The sequence below is a fragment of the Chiloscyllium punctatum genome, chromosome 33 (genome assembly GCF_047496795.1).
Source record: "Chiloscyllium punctatum isolate Juve2018m chromosome 33, sChiPun1.3, whole genome shotgun sequence".
In the NCBI taxonomy this organism is placed as follows: Eukaryota; Metazoa; Chordata; class Chondrichthyes; order Orectolobiformes; family Hemiscylliidae; genus Chiloscyllium; species Chiloscyllium punctatum.
In genome coordinates this window covers 8294598-8314366 of record NC_092771.1, presented here as the reverse complement: position 1 = coordinate 8314366, position 19769 = coordinate 8294598, and the positions used below count along the sequence as shown (strand labels likewise).

General features: G+C 46.5%; 1 protein-coding gene across 17 annotated transcripts in view; it reads right to left on the bottom strand.

Annotated features, from left to right (window-relative positions):
* LOC140458399 (leucine-rich repeat and immunoglobulin-like domain-containing nogo receptor-interacting protein 1) overlaps positions 1-19769 on the bottom strand; it is a 548017-nt gene that overhangs the window by 73151 nt on the left and 455097 nt on the right. Inside the window, exon 1 of one of the 17 annotated variants that reach the window (XM_072552895.1) lies at positions 9841-9859. The exons of the other annotated variants lie outside the window; for them this stretch is intronic. The gene's annotated coding sequence lies outside the window, so the exon portion shown is untranslated. Of the gene's footprint in view, positions 1-9840; positions 9860-19769 lie in introns of those variants that run through there. 17 annotated transcript variants of the gene reach the window in all.

Sequence of the window (19769 nt, the reverse complement as noted above, 5' to 3'; positions counted from 1 at the left end):
ATCAGCAAGGCGGCCTTTGTGTGGAGCCGCAGAAAATGGGGGAGATACTAAATGAATATTTTGCATCAGTATTTACTGTGGAAAAGGATATGGAAGATATAGACTGTAGGGAAATAGATGGTGACATCTTACAAAATGTCCAGATTACAGAGGAGGAAGTGCTGGATGTCTGGATAAATCCCCAAGACCTGATCAGGTGTACCCGAGAACTCTGTAGGAAGCTAGAGAAGTGATTGCTGGGCCTCTTGCTGAGATATTTTTATCATCGATAGTCACAGGTGAGGTGCCGGAAGACTGGAGGTTGGCAAACGTGGTGCCACTGTTTAAGAAGGGCAGAAAAGACAAGCCAGTGAACTATAGACCGGTGAGCCTGACCTCAGTGGTGGGCAATTGTTGGAGGGAATCCTAAGGGACAGGATGTACATGTATTTGGAAAGGCAAGGACTGATTTGGGATAGTCAACATGGCTTTGTGTGTGGGAAATCATGTCTCACAAACTTGATTGAGTTTTTTGAAGAACTAACAAAGAAGATTAATGAGGGCAGAGCAGTAGATGTGATCTATATGGACTTCAGTAAGGCGTTTGACAAGATTCCCCATGGGAGACTGAGTAGCAAACTTAGATCTCGTGGAATACAGGGAGAACTCACCATTTGGATACAGAACTGGCTCAAAGGTAGAAGACAGAGGGTGGTGGTTGAAGGTTGTTTTTCAGACTGGAGGCCTGTGACCAGTGGAGTGCCACAAGGATTGATGCTGGGCCCTCTACTTTTTGTCATTTACATAAATGATTTGGATGCGAGCATAAGAGGTACAGTTAGTAAATTTGCAGAAGACACCAAAATTGGAGGTGTAGTGGACAGCAAAGAGGGTTACCTCAGATTACAACAGGATCTAGACCAGATGGGCCAATGGGCTGAGAAGTGGCAGGTGGAGTTTAATTCAGATAAATGCGAGGTGCTGCATTTTGGGAAAGCAAATCTTAGCAGGACTTATACACTTAATGGTAAGGTCCTAGGGAGTGTTGCTGAACAAAGGGACCTTGGAGTATAGGTTCATAGCTCCTTGAAAGTGGAGTCACAGGTAGATTGGATAGTGAAGAAGGTGTTTGGTATGCTTTCCTTTATTGGTCAGAGTGTTGAGTACAGGAGTTGGGAGGTCATGTTGCGGCTGTACAGGACATTGGTTAGGCCACTGTTGGAATATTGTGTGCAATTCTGGTCTCCTTCCTACCGGAAAGATGTTGTGAAACTTGAAAGGGTTCAGAAAAGATTTACAAGATGTTGCCAAGGTTGCAAGGTTTGAGCTAAAGGGAGAAGCTGAACAGGCTGGGGCTGTTTTCCCTGGAGCATTGGAGACTGAGGGGTGACCTTATAGAGGTTTACAAAATTATGAGGGACATGGATAGGATAAATAGACAAAGTCTTTTCCCTGGGGTCGGGGAGACCAGAACTAGAGGGCATAGGTTTAGGGTGAGAGGGGAAAGATATAAAAGAGACCTAAAGGGCAACTTTTTCATGCAGAGGGTGGTACGTGTATGGAATGAGCTGCCAGAGGAAGTGGTGGAGGCTGGTACAATTGCAACATTTAAGAGGCATTTGGATGTGTATATGAATAGGAAGGGTTTGGAAGGATATGGGCCAGGTGCTGGCAGGTGGGACTAGATTGGGTTGGGATATCTGGTCAGCATAGATGGGTTGGACGGAAGGGTCTGTTTCTATGCTGTACATCTCTATGACTCTCTGACTCTGAGTAACCTTTCTTTCATATTTGGCAATTAATAGCATCATCCACTATAGGACCTAAGGAATATAATATTATCTTGTTCAGCCTCAGATTTAGTGTTTAATTTTGGAGCAATTCTGTATGACAGCAATCTTATTTTCCATATGGTCTTCCTCTGATATTTACTATTTGTGGTTGTTTTTCCATTTCTTCTCAATGAAGTTATTGATTTTATCAGTCTAACTGTATCCTTTCAATATTGCTTATAACCTGTTCTTTTGGGTCATATTCTCGTATTCTCAGGTGGCACGGTGGCTCAGTAGTTAGCACTGCTGCCTCACAGTGACTGGGACCCGGGTTCAATTCCTGCCTCAAGCAACTGTTTGTGTGGAGTTTGCACATTCTCCTGTGTTTGAGTGGGTTTCTTCCCAAAGTCCAAAGCTGTGCAGGTTGGGTGAATCGGCCACGCCAAATTGCCCATATTGTTAGGTGTAGGGGAATGGGTCTGGGTGCGTTGTGCTTCGGTGGGTCAGTGTGGACTTGTTGGGCTGAAGGGTCTGTTTCCATACTGTAAGTCATCTAATCTGTATTTATTAATGTTGTTTTAAATTCTATTTGTTGCGTAATTTATTAACTCCTTAAACTCTTATCACAACAAAACCTTATCAAGTTCTTTAATAAAATGTTGTAACTTTGTTAAGTGACTGCCATGGAGTGATTTATTGTTTTCAAACTTTTGAATTCATTTCATTGCCATGTTGTTTCTCTGTGTTACAAACTGGGAATCCCGCCCCTTGTATTGTAATTAAAATGGTGGACTCCTCCCCTTTTCAGCATTTTCCAATTCACAGCACCAAAGTGGAGTTTTCTTTCCCACTTCTTTCTGGTAAAATGGATGCTTTCACAGCCTGGACTTAAAAAGCATGCAAGCAGAAGTGCTTTAAGATAATGTTTTGTGCTGGTGGCCTCACTAAAATTGTGGTTTTGTTCTGAGTCCTGACCACTTTAAGTTTTAAAATTTTGTTTGACTGTCTACTTCTGCTCAATTGATTTCCCCAAATCTCTCAAAATTTGTTCTTCTCTAAGATAAATTCTGAACCTCACCCCCCCCCCCCAAAACCTGCAGCCCCTGATTTAACTTTCATTTATGGTCCTTCCATTGGCCCTTGTAACTCTGCCCTGTGCAGGGGTGAAAGTGAGGACTAAAATGCTGGAGGTCAGAGTTGAGACTGTGATGACCTGTGCAGGGGTGAAAGTGAGGACTGCAGATGCTGGAGGTCAGAGTTGAGACTGTGGTGACCTGTGCAGGGGTGAAAGTGAGGACTGCAGGTGCTGGAGGTCAGAGTTGAGACTGTGGTGACCTGTGCAGGGGTGAAAGTGAGGACTGCAGATGCTGGAGGTCAGAGTTGAGACTGTGGTGACCTGTGCAGGGGTGAAAGTGAGGACTGCAGATGCTGGAGGTCAGAGTTGAGACTGTGGTGACCTGTGCAGGGGTGAAAGTGAGGACTGCAGTTCAGGCAGCATCCAACGAGCAGCGGAATCGACGTTTCGGGCAAAAGCCCTTCATCAGGATATTCGCTGCTCGTTGGATGCTGCCTGAACTGCTGTGCTCTTCCAGCACCACTAATCCAGTATTTGGTTTTCAGCATCTGCAGTCATTGTTTTTACCTTGAAAGTGAGGACTGCAGATGCTGGAGGTCAGAGTCGAGACTGTGGTGACCTGTGCAGCCTATTGATAGAAGCAAGGATGTTTGTTTTGAGAGATGACCATTCTCTCTTTTACTCGTTTACCTTCCGCAGTGTTTGCAATATTTCCAGAAAAGCTGTTTTCCTTCAGGGATATTTACTCATGGAACACCCACTCTCTCCCTGCACAGCAACGTGGCTAGCTTTTTTCTCTTTCCCTAGCCCACAGTGATCTGGTGACTCTGACCAGCTTCTTGGTGAAAGTTTGCCTTGGGAATGCTGAGCTCTCACAGTCACTGTTGACAGTTCAGAATCACATTTCAGCTGCTGGCTGTGTCTTCCGTGAGTGGTAAATTAATTAACTGATTCAAAAAAAAGACTCTTTTGCCTTCTTCAGAATCAAATGAATTCTGTTTCCCTGCTGTACACCATGTAGTTGATAGGTTTAGACACCTTGTTCACAGCCTAAGATCATAAGACAGAGGAGCAAACCAGGGCCCACTGACACACTGAGTCTGTTCCACCCTTAATGAGATCATGGCTGATCTGACAATCTTCAGATTGTCCACTCTGCTGCCTTCTCCCTCTAGTCTTTGATTCCATTCCTGATTAAAAATCTGCCCAGAGTAGACTTAAAGAGCCAGCCTCACATGTGGCTGCAGGAACTTCACTTGTTGTATGTGAAGCTGAAGGAACCTCACTCCGTTCTCCGTGAGGAGGGATATTGATGAGATTAGGTCCTGATTAACTGAGTTGTATTGGCATGCAACAGAAATCCCTTCAAATCACTGAATGATTCTATACTTAAAGCAAGACAAATGAATTGAACAGCAATGGGTTTGATCAGATCCCATCAGCTTTCACTCAGTTTCCAACAAGAATTCAATTGTTATTTTGTTGCCTGCACCATTAATCAAAGTGAAGCTAATTACTGTCGCTACGTTTCTGATCTGCTCTTTCCTGATCTTTATTTGTCAGTTTCTGAGATGTTAGTCATGAGTTTTGTTGATTTCCATCCACAGAATTGGGGGTTTGTAAATGAGTAACCCTCTTTCAGTCTGATATCACAGCAGGACATTCAGTCCTGATGAAGGGCTTTTGCTCAAAACGTCGATTTTCCTGCTTCTCGGATGCTGCCTGACCTGCTGTGCTTTTCCAGCATCACTCTAATCTAGACTCTGACTTCCAGCATCTGCAGTCCTCACTTTTGCCTATCACAGCTAGAGGCCATTCAGCCCCTCATCCAATTAGACCATGGCTAACATGAACCTCAGCTTCACTGGCCCATCATTCACCTATCTGCCCCAACCCCTCACCCAGCTAAGATCCAGCAGCTCTGTTAGAAATTCCTACTGATTCTACCTTCCATAGCTGGCTTTTGGGAAGAACAGCATTCTTGATTTCATCCCCTTTCTTTGCATCTAAATGGCAGGGAGGCGAGATCGGAGGAAAATTCCGGAATCCATTCAGTACTGAGGTAGTCAATTTGAGTAAAGGCAACAAATGCCTTCAAAGCTTCCTGGCCGTGACGTGGTAAATGTGATGCAGGTGGTTGGGATGGCAGGGTGGGGAGGAGGAGGAGACTGAGGGACTGGGGCAGGGCTGGGGAAGGAGCCAGAGGGAGAATTTGCACATTGTGGTATGGGCCAACTGGGTGACAAAGTGAGTCTCCTCTTGACTGTCAATGTGAGATGTGAGGAGGGCAACTATACAGAGTCTACCCTGTATTGAGCATTGGGAAACAATCTTCAAAGATACCAACAAATCCTCTCAAACTGTCTTCAAACTCAACTTAATTTCCTTTCGGAAATGTCCACACCTCAGTTCCAATTCACTTACCTATTCCTCAACATTTAGTCAGGATACCAACTCTGTATCAAAATCATTTTTAAACCTACTTTATATTCACCTGGCCTTGAATCCAGCTGTTCAACATCAGTTTCCTTCTTCATACCCAGAGGAATAGACAGTCAGGCTACACCATTCACCAACAATGTGTGGGACAATGGCTTTGTACAGTCTGACAGCAGCGATGGACCATTGCAAGGTTTCCTGTAGAATACTCCAGGAGAGAATTCCCAGTCATAAAATCTGAACACACATTGCCAGAAATATGTTCGCAGTGTGGTATTGTCAGTACAGTATTCTGGGCAGTACATCTGACAACATTTTCCCAGTACAGTATTCCTGGTAGGATATTCCCAGTTCAGAATTTCCAGTAATATATTCCCAGTACAATATTCACGATGGAATATTCCCAGTAATATATACCCAATGTAGTATTTTGATAGTGTATGCACAATAGTATATTCCATGATGGGATTTCCAGAAATGTACAGTATTCCAGATTGGGCATTGCCAACACAGCATTCCCACAAATTCATCATCGGCATGGTGTCCCTGTGTTTCAGAAAGCAAATGTCAATGGGCTGAATGGTCTCCCTGAACCTGGATCTCTGGTGTCCTTGGGTCCTATTTGGAGTGAAGTGGAAGGAGCTGAGAACTGTCGCTGTGTGCTGTCTGTCAGGGAGTTGCTGATGGTTCGGGCTATTCACCGTGACAGTTCATAGCTCCTCTCCTCACAGGGAAGTACACTCGCCTCTGGCTCAACTGAGTGTTCCATGCTCCACAATCCCAGCTCACCTCTCCCTGGTCAGCAAGGAGGACTCAGACTGACCTTCACTTCGTTGTAAGATGGCTCTACACATCCTGAAGATGTGGGCCCTCCCTCCCTCCTGTTCATTGGACACACACCTCAATGATGATCCTGTCATTGGCCTGTGCCCTGCAGGTTAACACTGGACCAGCTGCTGTTTCAGAAGGATACAATTGCACAGAGTAGTGAAGACCAGGTGCCTTGCTGACAGTGTACACTCACCAGCTCTGAGTGGACCAGGGCTGAAACTCAGGCCTTAGCGCTGTGTGTAACATCAGTAAAACAAAATGTTAGCTCAGACTCACAAATTCAACACACAGGAGACTTAACTCAGAAACAGGCCATTCAGTGGGGAGTCTTTACTCTCCGTCAAACAGGTTTTTTCATGTTTACCCATCTTCAATGTCGACGTACCTTCTACCTCAGTCTCCCACGCTACAGCTCAATATCACAGCCTCAACTCTGCATGAAAATGTTCCTCTCACTTTTATATTTCTGCACAGAAAGCCCTCTGTTCTCAACCCTCAACTAATGAACCCAGTCTGTCTCCATCTCCCTCCCAAACTTTCACAATGACAATTGCTTTCAGAGCTTTGTGAGTCCAATGGGTCAGGTCAGCAAGTGGCTTGGTGCAGGCAACTCGTCAACATGTCAGACAGGCAGGAGATGGAGGCAATCGTGGTATCACAGAGTTAAAAATCACACAACACCAGGTTATAGGCCAACAGGTTTATCTGGAAGCACTTGGTTTCGGAGTGGAGCGGTGCTCTGAAAGCCAGCGCTTCCACATAAACCTGTTGGCCTATAACCTGGTGTTGTGTGATTTTTAACATTGTCCACCCAGTCCAACACTGGCTCCTCCAAGTCGTGGTATCACAGAGACAGATTACAAAGACGTTACCAGAAGAGAATCGCAGGCTGTCTCTTAAAGAAAGCTGAAGGGTGACCCATTAAAGATTCCCTACAGTCTGGAAACAGGCCCTTCAGCCCAGCAAGTCCACACTAACCCTCCGAAGAGTAACTCACCCAGATCCATTCCCCTAACCTAACACTATGTGCAATTTCCCATGCATATCTTTGGACTGTGGGAGGAAACCAGAGCACCCAGAGGAAACCCACGCAGACACGAGGAGAATGTGCAAACTCCACACAGACAGTTGCCCGAGGCTGGAATCAAACCCAGGTCCCTGGTGCTGTGAGGCATCAGTGCTAACCACTGAGACACCGTGCCACTACCAGCTCTGCTATTATGGATGCAGAATGTCACTACCTCAGAGTTCCCTTGGGAATTCTCTTCCTTGAAAGGTGCTGGACGTAGAGTCCTTGAATAGTTTTGAGGCAGAAGTGGGAAAGGGAGAAAACAAATGCTAATGGCTTAAGCACTTTACAGCTTTCAGGACTCAATGTTGAGTTCAACACCTTATAGCACAACCTCTGTCCTCCATTTTGATAACAATGCCAACCCCCACCCCTGTCCTCGTTGTGTCTTGTTGGTTTTGTTTGCAGCAGAGTAGCAGTCGGACTATTTTCTCCTTTTCACACTTATCATTAATACCTCTATCTCTCCTTGATCACCATTCACATTCCCTTTATCTTTTGCTCTGTACTCACTCACAATCTGTTCCACTCACTCCCCTCCTCCTCTGTCAACAGTAGAAAGAACATCATTTTCCAGTCCTTTACTTCTGAAGAGGAGTCATACCAGACTCAAAACGTTAACTCTGTTTCTCTCTCCACAGATGCTCCCAGACCTGCTGAGTTTCTCTAGCACTTCCTGTTTTTGATACTGAAGATCTTTGTTCTGTTTTCACTGAGCAACAGACACATCATAGCTGAAAATTTATATTAAAATTAAATTCCTTGCTCGACACGCCATTCTGCTCCTTGGTGCTGCTTGTATGTGAGCAAGAAGCACGAAGTGACCACATTACACTCACCGCATGCATCTGTGCCAGGAGTACACACTGGGCAATTAGAGGTTTTGAGAATGGGGTGTGTAAAAGGCAGCAGATGTATTGAACAGCAGGCTAGGCTTGAGTGGCTGAATGGCCTACTTCTGTTCCTATGTTCCTTAGAGATTTCCACTCACAACCTCCTATTAACTGGAGGCTGAACTGTACTGGAGCTGATATCAAGACTCAAACAGGCCGGTACATACCCAGAATGACCCAACTCATCATCCTCCCCATCCTCTCACTAGCATTCCCTTTTACACACTGTGTGCACAGTCTAAACCCATGTCTGACCCAAATAGCTGACCCATGGCCTGTCTGTAGCCTTGATCCCAACATTGTGCCTGGAATTAATGTGGTCGGAGGGAGGGTGGGTTGGAATGGGGAGCAAATGGTTCCTCAGGATTGGCCATTTTAATACCAAAACTTCTTCAGGGGAGGCTAGTGAAATTTAGCTGGGATTGACCAACCTGACTAGGCCCCATGGTTGGGCTAAGAAAGGTCACTGGTGATGATGTGTGGTTTGAGGTCAGGTACGTGGGGTAATAGCTCTTACAGTCCAGTCAGAAAAGAGAGAGAACATCTTTGAATCTAAACACAGTCATCAAAGCAGCGTGCTGTTCCCATGGAACCAGATTTCTATACAGAGAATCTCAAGGTTACTTTGAAGAGGAATTCACATGTTTACTAAGATTATTCTGATGTGGGAATGTACTAGAAATGAAACACTAAATCTTCTGTCTGTTCATGTGAAGATCAAGGATAGCAAAACTAACAGAACATTCCCTTTTCATAAAGAGGTCAAGGTTTACATTCAAGATTTAACAAAATCAATTTAGTAGAGACATTAATTAAGATTTTCTAAGAAAAGACAAACTCCAAACTGAACTATGCCATCTCTGTGCTGCAGTTGTCTGCCATTACCTTCTCTCAGAATCACGCTCACTCATTTACTCTCAGGATCTCATCCCTGGAAAACTCATCATCCTCTTCATCCTCTCACAATCTAATCATTGGTTTCTCTCTCAACCTCAACTCATTTTGAGCTTTTTACAACCTTGCTACTGTCCTGCACTTCAGCATTTCCCAGTCTCCCTGCACTATGAGTTTTGGGCCTTCCCCGGTCTCTCCTTTATGCCTCAGGCCTTCCCCGGTCTCTTCTTTAGGCCTCAGGCCTTCCCCTAGTCCCCTACACTGTGGGCTGTGTCTCTATTTGCCGCAATTCTCTGAGAAACACAGGCCCATTGATAGTGAAGTTTCATTGGACAATCATTTCCTGTGGAAACGTATACGAGGATGAATGACCAAGGAGGAGTGGGCTCAGTGGGAGAAAAGAAGCAAGAGATGGAGGCTGTGCTGCAGTGGGATTCAGCTCATTGTGAAGGAAGTTGTTCTCTATCAGGCTCCTTGTCTGAGGGAGGTTCCCAATTACTCACAAGGGGCTCCACGTTCCTCATGATGTTGGATTGTGTATCTGTAGCCAGCAGCAACACTGACAGCAGATTCTGGCACATTTCGAAAAACTGAATAGTCTGCATAAAGAGGGGGAGTAAAGTAATATCAATTCTTCATCCATGTCCCAGTGCTCCTGGAGATTAGTCGAGGTGTTTTACTGATCTCTAGAAAGGATTTTCTAACACTTCTCTCATACAATTGAATAACATATGCGTATTCTAACTCTGCTCTCTAATTACATCTGGGACTTAGATTTTCAGTGACAGCTGTCTGTACACAACACAAACATCTTGTTTCAAAATTACTCTGATCAGCAAGTTAGCAGCAGTAATACCCATCAGCAAATCCCACTCAAACCCAATTTACCTTCCATGGAGAGGGGTCGCGTTAGCCAGTTTCTTTCCAAAGAAAAGCCAGGGAAGTCCCCTCATTCTACTTTCCATTCCCAAAGGATAATTCATAGTGAGAAGAACAGTAGAGCTGCTTTGTCCTGGGTGGTGTTGAGCTTCTTGAGTGTTGTTGGAGCTGCCCCCATCCAGGGCAGGTGGGGAATATTCCATCACATTCCTGACTTGTGCCTTATAACTGGTGGACAGGCGTTAGAGAGTCAGGAGGTGAGTTACTCATTGCAGGATTCCAAGCCTCTGACCTGCTCTTGTAGCCACAGTGTTTACAAAGTGAGTCCAGTTGAGTTTCAGGTCAATAATATCCTTCAGGATGTTGATAGTGGGGGATTCAGTAATGGTAACACCATTGAATGTCAAGGGGCAGTGGTTAGATTGTCTCTTATTGGTGATGGTCATAGCCTCGCATTTGTGTGGTGCGAATGTTACTTTTAGCTTGTCAGCTCAATCCTGGATACTGTTGCATTTGGACATAAATCTGCTTCAGTATCTGAGGAGTCGCGAATGGTGCTGAACATTGTGCAATCATTGGTGAACATTCTCACCTCTAACCTCATGATGAAGGGAAGGTCATTGATGAAGCAGCTGAAGATGATGTGAAGATTGTGTGAATCTAAAGTGTGTGTGTTTGTTTACGTTGCCTGGTTCCTTGTGTTTTATACCCATCCGGTGTTCAGCTCAGACTGGGCTCTCTGGTTTGTGTTTCACAGGCAGTTAACACAAACTGGAATGTTTTCACTAAGTGTCCTGTAATATTCTCATCTTTGTCTGTCTTTGTTATTTCCATCAACTGCACAAAGCCATCCCATTTCCTGAGCAGATGCTTCAGCTCTGGCTGGCTCGGTATCTCATGTGAAGATAACAGACAGAACATTAAATACCTTGGTGAAATGAGCTGCCTAATGACTGAAGGGAGAGGGCAGAAAGTTCAGGCCTAGACATGGCAGCATTGAGGGAAGCAGCATACCTTAGCAAGGCAATGAAAAATTAATGGGTTGTGTTTTGTTTGACCAAAGTCCTTTGGGTTCTGAAATATTAATGACAGTGAATATGTGGAGAGGCAGAAAGAGAGAGGGTAATTTTTAATGACAGGTAGGTCTAGCCCCTGTCAACAGCAATGACCAAATAAACAATAAACATTCCAGAGCTTAGGACAAAACGGGGTTTCATAGACAGAGCGATTAAAGACTGACTAGTCTGCAGGAAGTTGAAGGAACACAGCAGAGAGAGATTACAGGAGATGCAGTGACCATGCAGACTCAAGGCCAGTCGGCAGAGCTGGTTAATGCTTTGGTTTCAGAAGCTTGGGATGGCAACAACACCAAATGCTTCCAGCGTTAATGACCAGTGAATATTCACATTTGCACAGCTTGCTCCACACAGAGCGAGAGCCTGACACCAGCTCTCTCAGAACAACTCCTCAGCTCAGAACTCAGCACACAGGAGAGCCATACCAGACTCTAAACATTAACTCTGTTTTTCTCTCCACATGGGCTGCCAGACCTGCTGAGTTTCTCCAGCATTCTCTTTTTGGATCAGATTTTCAGCAGCTGCAATATTTTGTGTTTGTTTACCCACCCAGGATCTTATCCACATCAATCAGTCACCCCTCACTTCCCCCCCCCACTCCGCTGTGGAAACAAGCCCAGTCTGTCCCCCCTGTCCCCATCACACAACCCACTCATTCCAGCTCTCCCTCTGGTAAACCTCTCCTGAAGATGGTTATGTTTTCACGCTGTATAACTTTATACCTGCCTCCATTTATATCGTTTCCTAAATAAGGAGACTAAAACTGCACACAGTATCTGAGATGTGATCTCACCAAACGCGCTGTACAACTGAAGCACAATGTGATTGCTATGTTCAATTTCTCTTGTAATAGAAGATAGCATCCCATTATTCTCCTTAATTATGAGCTGTACCTGCATATTAACCTTTTGTAACTCATACACCAAGATACCCAGATCCCTCTGGAATTCTGCAATCATTCTCTGCTTAAGTAACGTTGTGTTTTTATTCTACCTGTCACAGTGAACAACCTTACATTCTCCCACATTATACTCCATCTACCAGAGTTACCGATCAATAACTTTCACATAACACAATTCCCTACCTTGCTCAGTGTTGTGTGTGAATTTAGCCACCACATTCATAGTTGCCCATTATAAGCAAATTTGAAGCAAATTATAAGAAGTTGAGGCTGAGGAAATGCACTTTTGCAAATCAGACAAAGACCTGTTTATGTATACTCTCAGTTTTCTGCCAGCCAGCCAGCCAACCAATCTTCAATTCAACCCCAGACATTACCTCTACACCATGAGCTTTGATGCAAAAGCTTTTGATTTGACACCTTATCAAATGCCTCCTGGAATATAGAACATCTACAGGCTGCCCTTCATCCACAACACACTACTCTTTCAAAAGAACTTTCAAAGAGTTTTTCACATGCTGCACAGGCTGATATGAACTTTCTTGACAATACAATATAACCTTAATTCACTGTTTAATGCCAGATGGATAACTGATTATGGTCTACCCAACAAACCTTTCATTGAGTACCAAACTGGATAAGTTGAGGGCTTGATTTCAATTCAGCAGAAATTTGATCTAAGTCAATGTACTGGGAACTAAAAAAATGGTGGGATAGAGGGCATAATTTTAAAGATGAGATGACAAAAAGGAACCTGAAGGGCAACGTTTTCCACACAGAGGGTGGTTCATATGTAGAATAAACTGCCAGGGGAAGTGGTAGATGCAAGTACTGTTACAATATTTAAAACAGACTCAGACAGGTTCACGAATAGGAAAGGTCTCGAAGGATATGCGGTAAAAACAATGACTGCAGATGCTGGAAACCAGATTCTGGATTAGTGGTGCTGGAAGAGCACAGCAGTTCAGGCAGCACCCAAGTAGCTTCGAAATCCAGATTGGATATGCGCCAAACACAGGCAAATAGACTAGTTTAGCTTGGGAAACTTGGTCGGTATGGACAAGTTGGATTGAAGGGTCTACTTTGTGATACTAACTCCAATAAACTGATTAAACATGATTTCCTTGAAAGGAAATGTGCTGGTTTTTCCCTGATTACTTCCTGAGTGCACAGCTATCAGTTCCTTAAGGAACGATTCTAACCACTGTCCCACAACAGACATCAAGCTAACTGGTCTATAGTTTCCTGTATTTGGCCTCCCTCCCTTCTTGATTGGATGGTTATATTTGATATTTTCGTTTCCTAAACCAAGGGAATTTTGAAAAATTAGTACCAATGAATTGAATACCTCATTAACAACCTCTGTGAAGACCTGAAGATGAAGCTAATCCAGACATGGAGATTTGTCAGTCCCCACCTTCATGGGTTTGCTTATTACTGTGCCCCTTGTGATGGTAATTTCACCAAGTTCCTCTCTCCATTCCATCCTCCGACTTACAACTATTCTTGTAATGTTTTACCTATTCTTTTTCGACAGAAGCAAAATATTTGTTCATTTCATTTTCCTCTCTTCTCTAAGTTCAAACAGGTCATCCTTGATCCTGATTGACTGACCAACCAGGGAACATTTCAGCAATCTCTCTGTTTCTCAGTGCCAACTCTTTCCTCCTTTTCTGTGTCTTTGCTTTCTCTGTCACCTGTTTTCCTCTTTCCCCTCAGTCTCTCATCACGCTGTTTTCACAATGGGCCCACCAATAATTTCCTTACCTCCCCATGCCCACATATAATGTTCACATTTTCCCACTCAGTCTGTGACTCCCCCAGCAGGACTTCAAGGAAAAGGTAGGGGAGTGGGACTACTCTTCCAGAGAGATAGTATGGTTATGATGGACTGAATGGCTTCCTTTGATGTTGTAGCCAGTCAATGATCATCTGTGAGATCCACCTGGACCCTGAGGAGGATAGTCAGAGAGGATGTAGCTGGGATACTGCAAACCCAGACTGCACTGAAAACCCAACCATGGAAATTAATGCAGCTTTAGTTTGGGCCTCAGGATATATACCATTGACTATATTTTCCTTTTGTATCATAGTATTAAGTTGCTAAATTTCATTTGAGTAAACTGCTGTCATTCTGGTTAGAATACACAGAGAGGTAAGTGGTTCGGAGGGATTGGGATCACCCTGTACCATTATGTAGGGGGAAGTCAGATAGACTCATCGAGTCATAGAGATGTACAGCACGGAAACCGATCCTTCATCCAACCCGTCCATGCCAACCAGATATCCCAACCCAATCTAGTCTCACCTGCCAGCACCCGGCCAATACCCCTCCAAACCCTTCCTATTCATATACCCATCCAAATACCTTTGTAATGCTGTAATTGTACCAGCCTCCACCACTTCCTCTGGCAGCTCATTCCATACACGTACCACCCTCTGTGTGAAAAAGTTGCCCCTTAGATCTCTTTTGTATCTTTCCCCTCTCACCCTAAACCTCTGCCCCTCGAGTTCAGGACTCCTTTCACTCCTGCTGAATCTTATATCCTTCAGCATGTTTACTGGCCCCCTATCCCTGTCACCTCCACTCACCCCAACACCCCCTCCCTATCCCTGTCACCTCCACTCACCCCAACACCCCCTCCCTATCCCTGTCACCTCCACTCACCCCAACACCCCCTCCCTATCCCTGTCACCTCCACTCACCCCAACACCCCCTCCCTATCTCTGTCACCTCCACTCACCCCAACACCCCCTCCCTATCTCTGTCACCTCCACTCACCCCAACACCCCCTCCATATCTCTGTCACCTCCACTCACCCCAACACCCCCTCCATATCTCTGTCACCTCCACTCACCCCAACACCCCCTCCATATCTCTGTCACCTCCACTCACCCCAACACCCCCTCCATATCTCTGTCACCTCCACTCACCCCTACACCCCCTCCCTATCTCTGTAACCTCTTCCAGCACCTACACCCCCTCCCTTTCTCTGTATCCCCCTCCAGCCCCTACACCCCTCCCTATATCTGTATCCCCCTCCAGCCCCTACACCCCCTCCCTATCTCTGTAAACTCTTCCAGCACCTGCACCCCTCCCTATCTCTGTAACCCCCTCTAGCCGCTGCACCCCTCCCTGTCTCGGTCACCTCCTCTAGCCCCTACATCTCTGTAACCCCCTCTAGCCTCTACAACCTCCTGATATATAAGCCCCTACACCCCCTCCATATCTCTGTCAATTCCTCTAACCCTTGCATCCACTCCTAACTTTGCAACCCCCTTTTGCCCCTACATCTCCTCCCTAACTCTGTCACCCCCTCCAGTCCCTACACCCCCTCCCTATCTCCGTCACCTCCTCCAGCCCCCACACCTCCTCCATATCTCCATCACCTCCTCCAGCCCCTACACCCCTCCCTTTCTCCATCACCCCCTCCAGCCCCTACACCCCCTCCCTATCTCCATCACCTCCTCCAGCCCCTACACCCCCTCCCTATCTCCATCACCCCCTCCAACCCCCACACCCCCTCCCTATCTCCATCACCTCCTCCAGCCCCTACACCCCTCCCTATCTCCATCACCCCCTCCAGCCCCTACACCCCCTCCCTATCTCCATCACCTCCTCCAGCCCCCACACCCCCTCCCTATCTCCATCACCTCCTCCAGCCCCCACACCCCTCCCTATCTCCATCACCCCCTCCAGCCCCTACACCCCTCCCTTTCTCTATCACCTCCTCCTCTCCCTATCTCCATCACCTCCTCCAGCCCCTACACCCCCTCCCTATCTCCATCACCTCCTCCAGCCCCTACACCCCCTCCATATCTCCATCACCTCCTCCAGCCCCTACACCCCCTCCATATCTCCATCACCTCCTCCAGCCCCCACACCCCCTCCCTATCTCCATCACCCCCTCCAGCCCCTACACCCCTCCCTATCTCCATCACCTCCTCCAGCTCCAACACCCCCTCCCTATCTCCATCACCTCCTCCAGCCCCTACACCCCTCCCTATCTCCATCACCTCCTCCTCTCCCTATCTCCATCACCTCCTCCAGCCCCTACACCCCTCCCTATCTCCATCACCTCCTCCTCTCCCTATCTCCATCACCTCCTCCAGCCCCTACACCCCCTCCCTATCTCCATCACCCCCTCCAGTCCCTACACCCCCTCCCTATCTCCATCACCCCCTCCAGCCCCCACACCCCCTCCCTATCTCCATCACCTCCTCCAGCCCCCACACCTCCTCCCTATCTCCATCACCTCCTCCAGCCCCCACACCTCCTCCCTATCTCCATCACCTCCTCCAGCCCCCACACCCCCTCCCTATCTCCATCACCCCCTCCAGCCCCCACACCCCCTCCCTATCTCCATCACCTCCTCCAGCCCCCACACCTCCTCCCTATCTCCATCACCTCCTCCAGCCCCCACACCCCCTCCCTATCTCCATCACCACCTCCAGCCCCTACACCCCCTCCCTATCTCCATCACCTCCTCCAGCCCCTACACCCCCTCCCTATCTCCATCACCACCTCCAGCCCCTACACCTCCTCCCTATCTCCATCACCTCCTCCAGCCCCTACACCCCCTCCCTATCTCTATCACCTCCTCCAGCCCCTACACCCCCTCCCTATCTCTATCACCTCCTCCAGCCCCCACACCTCCTCCATATCTCCATCACCCCCTCCAGCCCCTACACCCCTCCCTATCTCCATCACCCCCTCCAGCCCCTACACCCCTCCCTTTCTCCATCACATCCTCCAGCCCCTACACCCCCTCCCTATCTCCATCACCTCCTCCAGCCCCCACACCCCTCCCTATCTCCATCACCTCCTCCAGCCCCTACACCCCCTCCCTATCTCCATCACCCCCTCCAGCCCCTACACCCCTCCCTTTCTCTATCACCTCCTCCTCTCCCTATCTCCATCACCTCCTCCAGCCCCAACACCCCCTCCCTATCTCCATCACCCCCTCCAGCCCCTACACCCCTCCCTTTCTCTATCACCTCCTCCTCTCCCTATCTCCATCACCTCCTCCAGCCCCAACACCCCCTCCCTATCTCCATCACCTCCTCCAGCCCCAACACCCCTCCCTTTCTCTATCACCTCCTCCTCTCCCTATCTCCATCACCTCCTCCAGCCCCAACACCCCCTCCCTATCTCCATCACCTCCTCCAGGCCCTCCCTATCTCTGTTATTGCTGTAATTCTGCATCTCTTGAGCACCTTCTGTTTCAAAGCCTCGACCATTGGGTATTGCCTGGGGGTTTATACTCAGGGGAGTTTCTCATTTCGAGTTGCTCCTGGTGATGTAGCTGTTTGATGGAGTCTTTGCTCAGCTGTTTTCTGGTAGCTCAGGGATAAATTCTGACAGTCCGTGCTGTGAATCTCTGTATGATCTTTACAACATGAAATGCAGTCATCATCAATGGTTAAGTCTTCATGTAGACTTGAATAAAGAATATTTCACATTCAAAGCAGTCCTTTTATATTTTATTTGCTTCATTACTTTCGATAATTATCTGATTATTTCACCTTAAAGCTGATGAATAGATCCCTGGTTTTGATTAATACAGTGAAGGAATTAGGGACTGAAAATCCGAGTCTGCCCAATAGCCTTTAGGAAGATGAAATCTCTATTTTGTTATAGATGCATACATAATCTGGTCTCCCTCCTATCGGAAGAAAGTCGTGAAACTTGAAAAGGTTTCAGAAAAGATTTACAAGGATGTTGCCGGGGTTGGAGGGTTTGAGCTACAGGGAGAGGCTGAACAGGCTGGGGTTGTTTTCCCTGGAGCGTCAGAGGCTGAGGGGTGACCTTATAGAGGCTTATAAAATCATGAGGGACATGATTTGGAGATGCCGATGTTGGACTGGGGTGTACAAAGTTAAAAATCACACAACACCAGGTTATAGTCCAACAGGTTTAATTGGAAGCACTAGCTTTGGGAGCGACGCTCCTTCATCAGGTGAGGGTCACCTGGTGAAGGAGCAGTACTCTGAAAGCTAGTGCTTCCAATTAAACCTGTTGGACTATAACCTGGTGTTGTGTGATTTTTAACTATGAGGGACATGGATAGTATAATTAGACAAGGAGTATCCTAGGGTGGGGGAGTCCAAAACTAGAGGGCATGGGTTTAGGGGGAGAGGGGAAAGATTTAAAAGGGATCTAAGGGGAAACCTTTTCATGCAGAGGATGGTGTGTGTATGGAATGAGCTGCCAGAGGATGTGGTGGAGGCTGGTACAATTACAACATTTACAAGGCACCTGTGTTGTATATCTCTATGAGTCTGTGTTGCTGAATGTTTATGTCTGAATTGATCGTTCTAGTTACTCATTGAGATATCAGGCAAACTAACTGTAAAACCATCAGTGGTTCTTTTAACTCATATCATGACCTGTACCTGTAGAGGGCATGGGTTTAGGGTGAGAGGGGAAAGATTTGAAAGGGACCTGGAGGGAAACCTTTTCACCCAGAGAGTGGTGCATGGACGGAACGAGCTGCCAGACAGGGTGGTGGAGGTGATTACAATTACAACATTTAAAAGGCTTTTGGATGGACAGAGGAAAAGGAAGAATTTAGAGGGATATGGACCAAATGTGGCAAACGGGACTGGGTCAGATTGGGATATCTGGTCAGCATGGACAAATTGGACTGAAGGATCTGTTTCTGCTCTGTATGACTCTATGAGTCTTATTAAAAGGGAGAGTCTTTAGGAAACAATTCCACACGGTAAATAAGGAAAGACCTTTACTAGCTCGCCCAGCCTTGCTATCCCAGAGAGAAGAGACAAGTGGGTCTGATTGAATCTGAGGCTCACCACACCTCATGTAAAGGGAAAAACTGAGAAGGAGAGCCCTTTATGGGTAACCGCAGCCATGCTGCTGGTATCACTCTGCACTGCAAACCAGCCATCCAGCCAACCGAGCTAACCAACCAGACAGTAGCACTGGCATTACTGTGATGTGATTAGTAAAGATCAGACACAACAGAATTCCCTTTCAGGTGATAAATGATGTTGGCTTGGAGTGAGATATGATAGGGCATTCGGCCATAGAGATGTACAGCACGGAAACAGACCCTTCGGTCCAACCCGTCCATGCCGACCAGACACCCCAACCCAATCTAGTCCCACCTGCCAGCACCCGGCCCATATCCCTCCAAACTCTTCCTATTCATATACCCATCCAAATGCCTCTTAAATGTTGCAATTGTAATTCCGCCCAACTATTCTGTACTAGCTCTGAGTAAGGGTCACCAGACCTGAAACATTAGCTCTGTTTCTCTCTCCATAGATGCTGCCAGACCTGCTGAAATTCTCTGGCAATTTCTGTCTTTGTTTCAGATTTCCAGTATCCATGGTCGTTTGATTTTACTCTGTGCTAAGGTTTGTATTTCACCATTCCCTTTAGTTCTCAAGCTCCCATCTAGTCTCCTTTGCTGTTTTTGCTGCCAAAGCATATCCTGTGGAGATGGGTTCTATATTCTCAAACTCGGAATATAGTAATAAAGACAGAGAGAGAGAGAGAAAAAGAGAGAGAGAAAGGGCTTGCATTTATAGAGTGCCTTTCATGATAACTCAAAGAGCTCTTTCCAGTCCTGTCCTAAGCGTAGCAATAAATTTGTGCACAGCAAGATCCCACAAACCAAAGTGACATTAGCTGGTCATTGCTTTTGTTGATTGAAGGATAAATATTAGTTGGGCACCGTGGAGAATTTCAGTGTTCTTCATGTGAATAGTGCCCTGGGCAGGTAGAGAGGGTCTCAGTTTAATATCACAGATAAAAGATGGTCTCTATGACAGAGCAGCAGTTTCAGGAGCCCAGAGATGTTGAGACTAATTAGTTTCCCTGACCTCCTCCCGGGGTAGTTTTTAGTTTCCGATTTTAAATGACTACTCAATCTTCCGCTAACTCTACTTCTGAAAGCCATACAAATGCTGAACAACTTGTGAAAATTAAAACAATG